This window comes from Hyposmocoma kahamanoa, unplaced genomic scaffold (assembly GCF_003589595.1).
Source record: "Hyposmocoma kahamanoa isolate Upper Pololo Valley unplaced genomic scaffold, ASM358959v1 92, whole genome shotgun sequence".
In the NCBI taxonomy this organism is placed as follows: Eukaryota; Metazoa; Arthropoda; class Insecta; order Lepidoptera; family Cosmopterigidae; genus Hyposmocoma; species Hyposmocoma kahamanoa.
Genome location: NW_020654748.1, coordinates 17,256,655 through 17,271,843, shown reverse-complemented (window position 1 = coordinate 17,271,843; position 15,189 = coordinate 17,256,655). Strand labels below are relative to the sequence as shown.

Sequence of the window (15,189 nt, the reverse complement as noted above, 5' to 3'; positions counted from 1 at the left end):
AGTAAAAATATCAAAGTCCGGACAGATAAATCATTACCCAATTAACGCAAACGATTTCGCTTGTCAAAGGTGGGTCATAAATTAATATAATTAATTTTACCAATCCTAACAATTTCCATCGCTCCATCAACGCACGAGATTTTCCATCGAGAGCAGGCCTCGAATTTAGGGTTCAGAAAAAAGGTGGCATCCTCTGACGCACTCTGCGGCAAACCAGTACACGCCCTACTGCCGTCGGGACCGGTCGCGTCAACCCACTGGCTGAGATACCCTAATCGCGAGCTTATCCTGTTCCATAAATAACATGAAATAACTAAGTTTATTTTTCTATGTGAATTTCCACTGTGCCACTTACTTTTTCGAAGTTTTTAATTTTTTTAAATATTTTTGCTACTTTCCAAGTTTGCGTTTTTGCAAGTTTGTTATAGGTTTTTTGACTACTGTTTTCTCATTTCAAAGGTATTTATTTAGTAAATAATATTCTTTATATCCATTTACTAAAATTATAACGTAAATATTTACCAAATTATTATCTCGGTCTTACATAAAAGGTATAATTAAGTAGCATTAATAATGTATCAAAAATATCATGATTCATTACGGTCAAGATAATTATACTTTCGCACTTAATAAAAGAGTTTTTATTTAATAATATTATTGGCATATATTTACGTACGGTATCGTGTTCTTATTCTACGCTTTTTCGTATGAAAATAACTTTTACATTTGTTAGTAATATATTTCTTTCTCCATATGAATCTTTATTACGTGAATAAATTATTCAAAACATTATCAATTATTTACATGAAACAGACAAATATCTACAATAGCACATAAAAGAATATATTCTCACATATTCCGTTAAAATTGTAGCTTCTAATAAAAGATTACACACATTGAATTCACACATACACGCATAGGAAGAGTTAAATAAAATTCCTCACAAAAGGTTCTCTCGTTCATAACAGGAGATACGCTATTACGTCATTGCTCTTAATCCTAAACGATTTCGTGTGCCGAAAAACTTACTACACAAGTCGTGCGAACACATAAATATTAGCGCAGGGCATTTGAGATTTCTAATGTTGCTTGTTCTACTTGTCCAAAATCCGTATCGATTTATTGCACAACAACATCGGGCTAATCTCTAACTGCCTAATTGAGAGAGGCTTGACCTCCATGAATAAGGTCTGTGTTTGAAGTTTTTTGAATTACCTCTAGTTAAGATAGGCAATTAATCACTTAAATGCAGCGTAGCGGACTGAATGTATATCGGTTGCCAGCGATGAGTGAGCAAAACCAGAAAATAGTACTTACCGGTCGAGTTCTTAGATTTGCGGGATTGCTACACACAATTCGCAAAAATATAAGGTATTCAATTAATAACTTTTGAAACTGTAGTGAAAAATAGGGTACTTTACATTAGGTGTAGCTGGTTGACAACTTTGCCATCTCAGTCTGCCGTGATCATGAGACCTGTAACAAGCTCGAATCGTTAGTTTCTTTGAAAAAGCAAATACACACGATTTAGATCCAAAAAAATAGTTTAATTACGAGTTTATTAAACGAATTACACAACATTATAGTAGCAGTAGTTTCTTGTGAAAGAGTATCTTCACGGAGGTACTGCCATCTTAACTATTTCTGCCGCCAAGCAGTAACGCGAGCATTACTCTTTTGGTTTTAAAGAGTGCTTGTAAGGTTAGGGTGGTGATGAAATTACAGGCATATGGATCTTGTCAATTTGGCTCAGGGTACCAGGCGAGGTAGCAGTACCCCTCAGATCTCTGCGATTTGAAGCTCTCAGTGGCACTACAGCTGCTATGGACAGGGGTGTGTCGCTTACCACCAGGCGCACGACTCGTTCGTCCTGTCACTTGGTATCATAAAATACTAAACAGTCACCTAGTAGTACCAGCTTTCTTGTTTTTCTTTTTCTTTTACTTTTCTTTTTTCATACTTGCGCGAGTAAAAATTTACAGTTAAATATTTTCCCCTAAAAAACATGTTCTTCGATCTCAGTTATCGTAGGTTCGTAATTCAAAATTCGGGTTTTGTCACAACCTGTAGAATTGTGTTCCTTATGCTAGTTTCAAAGTTCACATACATCGATTTAGGAACAATCGAGAGTAGAGTAGTAAAGTAATTTCGAGTGTAGAGCGTGGAATTCGAGTGACTGCCAAGAAAGCTTCACTCACTGCGCTACGATAAAACTATGAAGGAAATCGCAACCAGAAAACATTGATAAACAAACAAAAATGGCGCCATAAATTTGTAAACTATAAATTTAGAAATATAATATAAATATTAAAAAAGTGCTAGATACAAATATGGTACAACATTTTAGCAGGGACGTCGAAATTACTTGCATACGGTAAAGAAAAAATAGAACGAAATTTTTTTATAAAACTAGAAATTAAAAATCGTAGAGAGCAGTCAACAAATGTTTATAATAGTTAGCCTATATATAGTCCCACTACTGGGCACAGGCGTCCTCGCACAATGAGAGAGCTTGGGACAGCCCAAGTTTCCACTTCACACATATTATTAAATTGTTTTGCAAGGTGTGCAAGTTTCCTCACGTAGTTTTCTTTCACTGAAAGAATCACGGTAATTTCAAATTAAATTTCGCAAATAAATTCCATAAAACTCAGGGGTGCAAGCCCTGATTCAAACCCACGACCCTATACTTGAGAGGCGGTAGGTCAAACCATTAATCTACTAGGGCTGTCAAAAAAATGTATACGACGTATGTTATACGAGTATAAAAATTACTTCGAAATAAATATTTTAAACGGTTACTATTTAATCACTGCTTCAAAATATTTAATAACGTATTAAACGTTATTAAATATTTATCTAAGATTATTTAGTTTTTCTTTTTCACCTTCGTGAATAATTTCCCACTATTTTAACCGACTTAAAAAAGGAGGAGGTTGTAAATTCGATTGTATTTTTTTATTTGTATGTACGTTACACGATAACTTTATGAACCGATTTTGATGATTTTTTTTGTTGGAAAGAGGGTACCTCAGTATTGGTTTCATTTGATTTTAAGAAAATATTCCTCCTCCAACGGTAGCAAACTAGGGGATCAATCCGGTTTCGCGCACTTTCCGGTAACCGATGTCAAAAAATTTGGCAAATAGGTGTAATTCCACGAACTCTTGAGGTAGGTTTCTTTTATAAAAAAAGTGATTTTATATTTTTTTTAAATCCCTCAATATTACTTCCAATTTTTTTCTGATTTTGGTGTCCAAGCTGTCTTTCGACGAGTTGATTACACATTTACTCTAACCCACATTCATTTCAACATTTCGTATAAATTGTTTTTGGCTTAAAACGTCAGTTTTCCCAACGCAGCTTTACGTAGTCATAAAATGGTCTGATGTTATTCCACCGCGTTTCCCGTACACATGAGACTCGACTTCATACATTCAAATATGACCTGGTTTTAAATTTTATGACCAAGTGTGACTTGGTTACAAAATGTATAGTATGTATTACTTTTTAATTTTCAACTAAAAACTTGCAACATATTTAAATATAACATTTTGATAGTTATGTTTTATATAGAACTGTAATTTCACCAGGCACCCTCACCCTCCAAAACCGGAACGCAGTAATATTCACATGACTGCTCGGCGGCAGAAACATGTAAGGCGGCAATAGTACTAAGCTACATTTAAATGCAACACACACAAAATACATAATGTCCGCTGGTTCGTTCCGTGGCTTAGTTGGTATAGCGTCTGACACGGTTTGCTAGAAGACGCTGGTTCGGATTCAGCCGGATCAAAAGAGATTTTTCTAAGTGTTCAATTTTTGTATTAATAATAACAAACTAATAGAGTCATTTCACAAAAAAGTAATATCTTCATAGTGAATCCTAACATTTAAGAAACTTAATTACATCCAATCACTTGCCAACTTTTGCTTCGAAAGTAACCAAAGCTTGCATTTTCTTTTGAAAGTGCAAGACTACTTTGTAATAGTCTAGTGTATCATTGTAAGGTAAATTTATTTACCAAATATTATTTACGAGTATTATGCATTATAATAAGCCGTGGTAGTCTAATGGCTTGACCTACAAAGTCAAAAATGATTTATTCACCAAAACAATACAGTTCATTGCCTATAGGTAAGTCAAATTAAGAAAATACAGACTTAAATTATACAGATATACGTACAGTAAAGACTTAATATCATGATTTTGTAAGAAAATGAATATTCACTTTTCGTTAATTTTATAAAAAGCCTGATTTTCAAAGTAAAGTTTTAATGTTTGCTTAAATGTAGCCATTTCCAAGTCAGATACACTAACTGGTTGTTTATTGTACATATAAATTTTCATATTTACGCCCTGTTTTAACGTTTTTACTTATCTGGTTTTATTTGTTACTAGTTAATGTTTACTTCTCGTGTTATATGTATGTATGTCTGATATCTTCGCCATATATTTTTTTGTTTCATGTATCTCTAATAATGATCTGTATATATACAATGAAATTACAGTCATTATTCTATATTTAACAAAGTACTCTCCACTAGATACACGTTTGTGAATACCTTCGATAATTCGTATTGCTCGCTTTTGCAAGACTAACACTATCTCAATATCAGATGAATTACTCCATAAAGTTAAAGCCTACCTACTCTCTAGCAGAGGCCCTGTGTTCATCACATTTTTATGTTTTCATAATTTACAAGCGAAATTTTAATTGGCAATTTACCATGAGCTTTTCGGATAAGTCTCACAACAATCGGAAAACGTATCAATTCTCCAACCTGGCAGTGGCAGACTACGGCCTAAACCCTCGCCTGAGAGAAGACCCGTACCCAGCAGTGGGATATATAAATGGGTTGATGATGATTATTATTTTTTTGAGACGAGTCAAATAAGTATCAAGTAAGTATTGAACCCTTTAAATACTTAACTGACCATACGTGTTAAAAAAGTGTTTGTTTCGTATGTATTTTCTACGTATATCATATTATACGTATGTTTCGTACTCATACATATACTCAATACAAAAGAAAAACATTACCCATATGTGTTACGAAGTCAAAATACAGGGACGGGCTCAACGTCCTATCCAAATACCCAACTGGAACTGTACCCCAAAATCGCAAACGACACAAAACTAATATCAACTAATGGTGAGACAAAACCAGAAATCAATATGGTGTGGCAGATGTTTACAATAGCTCGATTTCAGTAAGTACCACCTCCATTAAATAGGGGGGAAAAATCTGGGGATGACAAGATGAGGAGAATATAACATGAGATACTTTCGTGAAAGGTTGAGTTTTTTCTAAGTGTTACATTACAGCCCCTCTATCGAGGCAGAAAGTAGAACTATAAATTTAATAGCAGTAGAGTGTCTTGTGAATGAGTCCGTTCAGGGAAGCACTGTAACTGTCACCTTACGTATGGCACCGCGGAAACGTGTCTTGTTTTGGATACGAGCAACCAGTAACTAGAAGCGAAGCAAGATATACGTTTGCGCGGTGCCTACTTCTGCCGCCTGGAGCTGGTGAAATAATAGGAACCTTGTCAACTAATGTCGCAGGGAAACGGTGCAGTGCCTGTGAGAAGACCTTTACGATTTAAAATTCTGAGTGGCACTGCAACTAGTATGGGTCAGTGTATCGCTTAACACTAGGCGCACTTGTTTGTCCCGTCTATGATGATTATTAAAAAAGCAGCAAAACTATTAGTTTATTAATTTTGACGGCGTGCATATGATAAAATAACGTAATACTATTAATTGATGAAACGCATCTTTTCTTCACTCCGTTTGAGCAATTAGAGTTCTTTGGATGCTATTACTACTTCTGTTAGCTGTAATGTATAAAAATATATTCTTACTATGACCCGCTTACGTAGAGTGAAACTTTCAGTCCATTCTATATATCGACGACATCGGTGGCCCAGCAGTTTGTACTGTGCTGACCAACTATACCAACTTGGGCCATTATTTTTTTCTAAACTGCTTCTGGTCTGATTTCCATTGGTTTGGTAATCATAGTACAGGGCTTTCCCTAGTTTGAGTCCAGGTCATTTTAGGAATCATTTACTCCTTTTAGTAAAAGGTTTTATTTTGCCAAATGTGCGAACATTAACGACGTGTTTTTTTGCAAAAATAAACTTGGTTGGAAAACGTTACAGTTAAGTATACCCAAGGAAACTCCTTATTATTTTGTGTAACAAAAGTGTACTAATGATTTCTCCATTACTACTTAGTTATTATAATAAAGCCTATTAATTATACTGGTAATTAATTAAAGGCTTTACGAACATAAGGCCATACGTACTTTACCGATGTAAATAACATAATAGGATCTTTGAGAAAATCTTAAATTACAGGCATATGAGACTTGTCAACTTATGTCTCAGGGTGACAGGCGAAGTAGCAGTGCCCCTCAGATCTAAGCGATTTAGAGCTCTGAGTGGCACTGCAACTGTTATGGACAGGCGTGTAGCTTACCATCAACTGCACGACTTGTTCGTCTCACTTCACGTCACTTGATGTAAATAAAATAAGAACTACACGTTGACGACCTCGGTGGCCCAGTGGTTTGCACGGTAAACGCTAGACGCAGGGGTCCCGGGTTCGATTCCCTGTAGGACCAATTTGGAAAATATTTTTTCTAAATTTGTTCTGATCTTAATGTTCTTGGACACACCCCAGAGTGAATTCAGTTGCTCATAATACCGGGAATGTCCTAATTTGAGACCAGATAATTATGTGGTCGTCTAGCACATTATTATTATTACACCATGTCTTTATCAAACATTTTATTGTGTAATTGAATTAATAAAACATGTATTCTATGCACTTTAGTTGTCAATATTAATTGAATAATGAGAACGGACACGTGTGAGGCGATTAACAAAATTGTTATTGAGGTTTTTGGTCAATGCCACTCAATTGAATTCATTAATTTCATCGGAATTCAGTACATTCATACATACAGAGAAAGAGATGAAATTTTAATTAGCTATAGCATATCAAAACTTACAATGGCAACATATAACATTAATATATCAGAATAAGGTAATAAAAAGATAATTAAAATATAAATAAAATTATAAATAAAAATCGTCTATTTCAGACAATTTACAGTCTTATTTGTTAGTAAATTACTAACAAAATATTATTTTGTTATTAAATTATTTTTTTTTATGATACCAAGTAACAGGACGCACGACTTATTCAAAAATGGGGCTGCATTTATTTTCTTATACTTCAAATTGATAAGTTACATATTGAATACTAATATATATATATATATATATATATATATATACTTTGAATGCAAAAAATACGGAAAAGTACGTAACAAGAAAATAAATGAAGCTGTAGGGGAGATAATCCGAAGCTTAGGAGTTGAAGACGTCTTCCTTGACAAGTAGTTTGACAAGGAATTGAGAGAAGGGGATCGTTAAATAGTTTCAGGGAGGAATTCCACAGCCGGGTAACGGGTAAGACACGTTAAAAGAATTGGAATAAAAGTCGGAGGTATGGAAGGAAATTACTAAGTTTTATTACGATTCTTTAACTAGAACTATTCCTCAGTTTAAATGGGTAATAACATTTTATTTTTTAAGTATTACATGCTAATTTTTACGCTAGTAGAGACTATAATTTCAGATAATGGGTATATTGATACATATTATTATTTTTCGCTAATTTCAACAAATCTACTACTTTGTGTATTTGGTCTATAGAGGTAATATTCCTATATGAGATTCTAATTATTATAAAGGCGTTAAAATTTGAATAAATTAATGTTTGAAATATTTAATTGACATTGTTGTTTTTAATTATAACTCTTTTACGAATGGCGGCTGAAAAATAATCTACCCTAGCATCAAAAAAAGAGGACCATGGCTTTTCTTTCCAATATTTGTATGAGAAAAAATCAACTTTGTTCAAAGTTTTTGCTCGTTTTCCGATTATGACTTTTTCGTCCGCCATTTTGTCTATGCAAGGTGAAACGTAACTACACAAAAGTTTTTCACGTCAAGTCACTAATTTTGAAAAAAGAATAAGCAACGTATTATATACATCACGATAGTGGCCAGTGTTAGTTTTGAATTATAAATATTCAAAAGATATTACTTCTCACCCGCTCTCGTATGTAATGACTTACAAGTTATTTCTGGATCATAAAATGGTTTTTATTGAATTAGCTTAGACATCAAAGATTGAGGTAGGTAACACGACTATTATTTTATTTTAATATTCGCAATGGAATTCCCTGCCTGCAGATTCGGTCCCTGAATGCTATAGGTCTTTTCAAAGCGAGTGTCAATAGGCATTATGTATGTGTAAATGCTCCACCGTCGACCTCATCGTCACTTTCCATCAAGTGAGGTGAAGTTCGAATGCTCACTTATCGTAACCTTAAAAAAAACCTCTTGTATCTTTTTAAATTCGATTAAAGAGGATTGCCTTACAACGTGTTTCCCTTGCGATATGACTTTGGGTTTTTTAAAAAGCAAGTAAATAGAGTTCTCAAAGGCTGGCAACGCTTATGCTTATGCAGCCTCTGTTGCGACGATGATCACCTTCCATTAATGGATTAATTAACTGAGAAATATCGATATTATTTTCTTAATTATGTGTTCTGAATGCCAATGAGTTTGGATATTTAACGTAGAACTATACGAATAGATCATACTTCGCTTGTATGTAACAATGAATTGTTACCGTAAACTAATAGATGATAATAATAATAATGTGCTAGGCCCCTACAGCAGTTAGGGCGCGTTCCCATTATGTAGTAACGTTTTTTATTTATCGTTGGACGACTGTCGCGTCTGTCGTGGACGTTTATGTTATCCTTGAACGACTGTCGTGTCTAGCTGTTCCCACTAGATCGTGACGACAATGTATCGGTTCACGGCAGCCGCCGTGTCGTTTGCACGACAGGATCGTTTGAAGCTGCGATTATCTGTCATCACATTTTTATCGTGACGTTTTATTTATCGTCCGACAACTGTCGTTCTAGTTTTTCCCATTGTCACGACAGTCTATCGTCGTAACGTCAAAAAAGTCGTGAACATCAGTTAATCGTGTTGTTCTATGCGTGAACAACTTCATTTAAATACACAAGCCACGACAATCAAAACTGCACGACTATCAGTCGTCACGACATAATGGGAACGCGCCCCTTACCTGGTCTCAACGAAATTCACCACTACCCAGAACACCCAGAGGAGAAGAGTACATTTCCCAAATTAGTCCTACCGGAAATCGAACTCGGGACTTCCTTCTGAAGCGCTCGCAATGCAAACCGTCGGGCTCGGTGGCCCAATTCATTTTTCACAAAAGTCACAACGCTTGCTAGATGACAACATCCCACTTCTAACACACTTGTAATCTCTATTATTTGCTAATCGAAATTGGAATTGATGAACTCTATTGTAATAAATATAAATTACATTGTAATTAAGCAAACACTTTGTACTTGATCAATCGATGATGGGAACTGACAGGTGCCTGGGTAATTCATACAATGATTCGGCTTGCTCTAATTTAACCTATCGCGTTGAGCTCGTTCATGAAGCAAATTATTCCGGGAAATTATTCCGAGACTGATTTGCGATAACAATATTGTATTAAAAATAACTTAAGCAATATCTTAAAGGCATTTTAGCGCAGACTCTCTCGTTATCCAGATTTAATTTTAATCTGTAATACAATTTCGATAGCTCGTTTTAATTTTTTTCGTAATACAAATTACGTGTCATGGTATAGAATAATGTGACGGGCAGGTCTCCGCAATTCGATTTCCAGGCGCCTATTTTGCGTGTGGTGTATGCAGGGTCCTACTCGTGCCACCAAAGCATCTCCAGGAATCTCAGAAACCTCCTGGGCATGCCATTGTCTCGGCATGAAAAAAAGGAACGAATTTGAAATATTTGATATTTGTACACTTTACACAAACACTCCGAGCGACTAAACATTCCGTTGACTTTTGGTTCGTAGCCACGCGAGTTGCATTCCAATTGTGCCGCAGCCTACGGCACAACTCCATTACAACTACCAACTAGTACAGCTAGCTTGCAAACCGCGTGTGCATACATCGGCGTGTACACGCTGCGAAATCAATATCGTAAAAATTCTAAAAATTCGTCTCTCGGCTTCGTACTGTACAAGTAATTAAATTTAATTTTTTTTATAACATCAAAGGACTAGACGAACAAGTCGTGCGCCTAAGGGTAAGCTACACGCCTGTTCATAACAGTTACAGTGCTAGACAGACCTTGAAATTGTAAAGATCTAAGGGGCACTGCCACTGCTCCCGTCACCCCGAGACGTAAGTTGATAAGTCCCGTGTGCCTGTAATTTCACTAGCACCCTTACCCTTCAATACTGGAACAAAGTAATGCTGACATTACTGCTTAGCGGCAGTAAAAAAAACGGCAGGAATTCTTTCACCAGTAGCTCTTCTACTACTAAAAATTTAAAAAACTTCGTTAAAACACAACATACTCTAAAGTCACCATCTCTAAGTCAACTCACCGAAACCCATTCTATGATCCCAAACACGACTGTTCTGCTGTCTAAAGTATTTGTTAGCAGTAGAGCTCCTTGTGAAAAAGTTCGTCCAGGGAAGTAGGTAGGTACTGCCACGTTGCCTATTTCTGCCGCCAAGTAATGTGACCATTACTGCGTTCCGGGTGATGGTGACATTACAGGCACATGGCATTTGTCACAAAATTGTTGATTTAAAGATCTAAGCGGCACTGCAACTGCAACGCCATCTATGAGAGAAAAGCGAAATCCAATAGAAAATTAGACAAGTAATGTAAGCTGAGATCACAAGTTTGATAGTATAAGTCATAATAGATGGCGTTAGCATCTTGTCGTATAATAATTGGCAGCCAGAACAGCTATCGCACGTAAATCAACAATTTCATTCGATTGTTTTTCTTTAGAAACTACACAACATTTCGTAAACTTATAATTACTTTCCACGGACTACTTGTTTAGTAGATAATAATGTGTTATCGCATCCTGGCAGTTCCGTTTGCCAAAGACTTGGCGAAGAATTTGTCTGTTGGAAACAGTGCCAAGCAATTTTATTTAGTGCCTTCATGGCGAGGGTAATAAGGAACTTAATAGCGGGCGTATTAGACACGTACAACAGATTGACCACTGAGAGAAAGTTGTAATATAGGTTGACATTGCTGTCCGTGTCATTCAACTGTTTCTTGTTTTTTTATATATAATACCAAGTGACGGGACGAACAAGTCGAACGCCTGGTAATAAGTGACACGCCTGTCCATAACAGTTACAGTGTCACTTAGAGCTTTAAATTGTAAAGATCTGAGGTGCACTGCCACTGTGCCCGTTACTCTGACGCATATTTTGACAAGTCCCTTCTACCTGTAATTTCACCAGCACCCTTACCCTTCGGAACCAGAACGCAGTAATACTTACATTACTGCTTGATGACGAACTCTTTCACAAGGAGCTCTACTGCTACTAAATGTTATTAACAGCAGAACAATCGTGTTTGGGGGAAATAGTAACTGGGTTTGCAGTACAAAGCTTTTATCAGTGGTATGGTTTTCTGTACGTGCAAAAACCTGTCTGGGTACGGACGTACCAAACGCATCATGTATACATCATATCACATATCACGTATGCATCATGATCATCATATTCGACCCATATCAATCCACGACCTTGGTCCCCCTTTCATGGTCCTGCGTTATCTACTTCCAGCGCAATCTCACCAACCTGACAATAGCGTCAGACCTTCGGGCTGATGCACGGTGGTCTGCCAACAGACCTTTTCCCTCCTCTCGTTTAGTGACTGCTTTGACCGTCGTCGTCTGTTTTTTCGCCTAGCCATGTCCAATCACAATCGCAAAAAATTAATACTCAAAAGATATCATATAAATCAGGCATAAATCCGACCAAGAGGATATCTGGCATTGATTGCCCAGTCTCTTGGCAAAGGATTTCGCTATTGTCTGGCGAAGGCCCTTGCTTTTAATTATAGGTCATTATGTAGCGGGTAATCGGTCCCAAATTATCCAGTAATTATCTTTGTACCACTTTGGTGAAAGATATTAATTACGGATTTAAAACGTGATTACTGATGTAATTAGAGTCATGTTTTTAAACGAATGCCTTAGTGGGGCAAGGGAAACAGTTAAAAACTCAGCGGATTACGTTGGAGCTTACTAATTCAAGTCTTTACTAATGTCTCTGGTCAGCATGTTCTTAACCCGTTCATGGACAGTAGGTACTTAAATAGTACTGCATTCAAAACAGCACAATAAATACAGTAGAAGTGGTTACTTGGCGTTAGACGCGTGCCAACAGTAGGTCTCGTTAGCCCTACTTGAATTCTGTCCGCCATTTTCGCTTTGTGTGGTATGGTTATGACATTCTTTCACGCAAATTCTCTAAAATCGCAGATAAATGCCTTATTCTGCTGGTTAGGAGTGCAAATGTTAACCACACCAAAAATTTTACCCATAGTAGTATTTCATATCATCGGTAAGTCTTATTTTTTGACAAATTTGCAATTTTCTCTTTATCGAATTGATTTCTTGTAAAACAAAAATAAACATTATTCCAGAGCAATATGATCGACTTTTATCATTTGGCGAACTAAGTAAACATCTCGAAATTTCCACGCTAGTAGCGAACAAAAGTTTAGCGAAAAAATGCTTCATGAGTGTTTTGTTAATATTAAACTTAATTGATTGAAATAAGGTTCATTATTCAATGTCGCACACATTGAACAATGATTGATTAAAGAAGACATCTGTTGTCAAGAAGATACTACTTTCTATTCGTTCAGATGTTAATCGTTCGTCATAGTGCAGCTACTGGGCGCAAGATGGTAGCACATTTTATAAAATTATATTCGATATAAAATGTACAATATAAATCACTAGGCGGCAACTACACAGAAAACACTTGGAAATCGCCCAGAAAAGCCAGTACTTGGTTTTTTGATACGTATAAACGAGGTACACCGTATTATTATATTTTGATATTTAACTTTAAGGTAAACGTTACCGTCAATGAACGGGTTACTGGTTTTATTTAATTTTGTTAATGTTTTGAAATATATTTAATAATATTTGCATAAGTACCGAATTGTTTTAAATAACATTACTATTAACAAAACTACACGAATTTATTTGAGATAAACAGACCGACGTAAAAAAACATTATAACTTTTTAATAAAAAACTGACCTCAAAAGTTTGTGGGATTACATCTATTTGCCAAGTTTTTTTGAAAACGTTTAACGGAAAGTGGGTGAAATTCTATACACCAGATTCGTGCCCTAATTTGCCACTTTTAGAGGTGAAATATATTCCTAAAATTTAAATGAGACCACTGTTGAGATACCCCCTCTACAACAAAAAAAAGAATCATCGAAATCGGCTTACAAAATGTCCGAATAATCGAGTAGATAACACACAAAAAATACGAATCGAATTGATAACCTCCTCCTTTTTTCAGTTACAAAATAGTAGTTGTTTTTTGTAATTATTTCGATACAAAAACGAAAATGGAAACTTACTCTAATCTGCCCTATTGTTGTTGAGCAAATATGAAAGTGCCTATGTGGCATAAATGCCACTTAAATAAACGCGTAAAAGAATTACTCTGATGATGATGAATAGTCATAGCATTTCTTGTTTTTTCCTGTTCACTGTTTACCTATTTTTTGACGTGTTTTGGGGAAGTAGTACGCTTGGGCAGAGCTACACTTAGTAGACTTAGTGCACAAGCGACATCCAAAGTGGGTCCGAGTTTTCTAGATTTGTGTCGTCTCCAATTCGGAACGAATACTAATCGAATGCTGTGTGCAAACACGCTAAGGGTGCTTGTGCAATTACAGGCACATGGGACTTGTCAACTTATGTCTCAGAGTATCGGACGCAGTGCCTGTGCCTCTTGGATTGTGTAATTTAAATCTCTGTTTCGTACTCCAACTGTTATGGACAATTGGTCAGTCAGTAAAAATTCATGAAACAAAAGTTGTTGTTTATGATGCGTGACCTGGGAATAGTGACCTGTCGAATACTCGAATGCCGAGTACTCGAATGTCGAATACTCGATGAAATGTGTTGTCGAAATAGTTTTCTGTCGATGTACATAAGTATCGAATGGTTGTGTTGTCAAAACAGTGATCTGTCGGACTAGCGACCTGTCGAACAAGTGTTTTGTCGAAGTAGTGTTCCGTCGAATTAACGTGTAGTCGAAGTACTGTCGAGTCGAAATAGTGTTTGTCGAAATTAAGCATGACACTCGGTTATGGATATTAATAATTATAGTCCGAGGTTGTTAGTCTTTTACAAATAACCCTGTATAATCATTGCGTTTATTAAATATTACACATAACATTAAAACATTGCGATACTTTCCATAGTTCTATTTCTTGTATCGAAGCCTTACAGGTCCGTTTCATTACATTACACTCCAAGTTCATCCTGAAGTCTATAATTGTAGTACCTAGGTACTTGTTAGCACACGTTCACTTACATTTCTATGACTGTAGCACCTATGTAAATACGTTCAGATTTATAGTGATACCATGTTCGTGACTAGTTACTAAATAACAAATCTTTCGACTTTTTATACCATGTGGTATGTCAAATGTTTAACGTGTGCAATACCGATTTCCCCTCATGCATTTGCATGTATACTGTTAGTAAAAAGGACGATATTATTCTTCTTCTTTTTTTAATAAGACAAAACGTAAACAAAGAGGCAGTGATGGTATACTTTTTCCGCCAGAAAACAAATTACAGTAAAGGAAAAAACATCGTGAGAATTTATGACAAATGACATTTACAAATGATATGTTAGTACGTTATTTTTTTATAAAAATAGATCCGTTTAATGCTTAAAACCACTGTTAATTCAAGTTTTATATTGTGCAATTTCTTTATATAGATATTAAAGATATATATATATTTTAGCTTAGGCACCGGACAAACGTGTGCCTTGTGTTGGATACAAGTATCCGGAAAATTAGATAGAAGCGAATATTCTATTTTCATACAAATTGCGATAGCGGCAACCGCAAATCTGGTAAAATTTCAGGCACATGGGACTTGTCAACTTATGTCTCAGAGTGGCGGGCGCAAAGACAGTACCCTTCAGATCTTGCAATTTAAAGCTCTGAGTGCCA

General features: G+C 35.9%; 1 protein-coding gene across 3 annotated transcripts in view; it reads left to right on the top strand.

Moving 5' to 3' along the window:
- Positions 1-228: 228 nt before the first annotated feature.
- Positions 229-15,189, top strand: part of LOC113236853 — a 71,996-nt gene continuing 57,035 nt past the window's right edge. For all 3 annotated transcript variants that reach the window (XM_026473062.1, XM_026473057.1, XM_026473059.1), the window contains exon 1: positions 229-459. The gene's annotated coding sequence lies outside the window, so the exon portion shown is untranslated. The remainder of the gene's footprint in view (positions 460-15,189) is intronic.